Source organism: Buceros rhinoceros, unplaced genomic scaffold (genome assembly GCF_000710305.1).
Source record: "Buceros rhinoceros silvestris isolate BGI_N320 unplaced genomic scaffold, ASM71030v1 scaffold21377, whole genome shotgun sequence".
In the NCBI taxonomy this organism is placed as follows: domain Eukaryota; kingdom Metazoa; phylum Chordata; class Aves; order Bucerotiformes; family Bucerotidae; genus Buceros; species Buceros rhinoceros.
The window spans coordinates 61,516-62,458 of record NW_010421937.1 but is presented as its reverse complement, the minus strand read 5'-3'; the positions used below and the strand labels follow the sequence as shown (position 1 = coordinate 62,458).

The following is a 943-nucleotide window of genomic DNA, read 5'->3' as shown; positions in this document are numbered from 1 at the left end:
CCCCGAAGAGTGTGACTGATGAGTGATGGAGCGGCGGCTCCCTGCCTCTGCAGTGGATGCCTCCCTCCAGGAGCCAGCACTGAGCATTAGCTGGGTCTCTGCTGGTCCTTGAGAGCCATCATCTGCTTCCCTATGGTCTCAGGCCAGATCTGTTTGCTGGCGGTGTTTTCTTTTTAATGAAGTGACACATATTCAGCCCCTCAAATTGCCTGCTGTGGGCTTGCTCTGAAATGTCAGAGGGCTCAGGGAGGATCAGCAGGTGATGGAAAACCTCACCACAGACATGCAGGGTCCCCACAGGGGCAAATCCCTTAGCCGGGCACTGAGGACCAGCCCAGGCACAGCTTTGAATATTTAAAAAAGTGTGTGGACCAGGGCTGGGTTAGGCAGGAGGGACTTTATTAACATTGCTGGTTCGGTAAAGCCCTCCTTTGAACGCAGGGGTACCAGTGCCCAAATGCCCCTGCCTAACTGTTCACAGGAGTCCCTGGGGTGCTGTGGCCACTGCTGCCCCACAGCTGCGGCTTCGGCATGACAGAGTCCCGGCTTGCTGGGGGAAGGCGAGGGAAACTGTTGGCTGCCTATCTCACATAGGGCGGTTTTCCCACACCACCTAGTGGGAGCAGGGACCACTGCCTGCCTGCTTCCTGCAGCATCTCCTTCCCCTTCTCTGCTAGGCACTTGCTCTTGGCCGGTGTCACAGGAGGGTCGACACAGGGCTGCTCCTCCAACCCACACTGCCAGCCCCGAAGAGTGTGACTGATGAGTGATGGAGCGGCGGCTCCCTGCCTCTGCAGTGGATGCCTCCCTCCAGGAGCCAGCACTGAGCATTAGCTGGGTCTCTGCTGGTCCTTGAGAGCCATCATCTGCTTCCCTATGGTCTCAGGCCAGATCTGTTTGCTGGCGGTGGTTTCTTTTTTATGAAGTGACAAATATTCAGCCC

At 57.1% G+C, this 943-nt stretch overlaps 1 protein-coding gene across 1 annotated transcript in view; it reads left to right on the top strand.

The window, feature by feature from the left end:
- The window catches only part of LOC104496726 (voltage-dependent calcium channel subunit alpha-2/delta-4-like), a 29,431-nt gene that overhangs the window by 22,854 nt on the left and 5,634 nt on the right, over window positions 1-943 (top strand). The gene's annotated exons all lie outside the window — the stretch shown is intronic.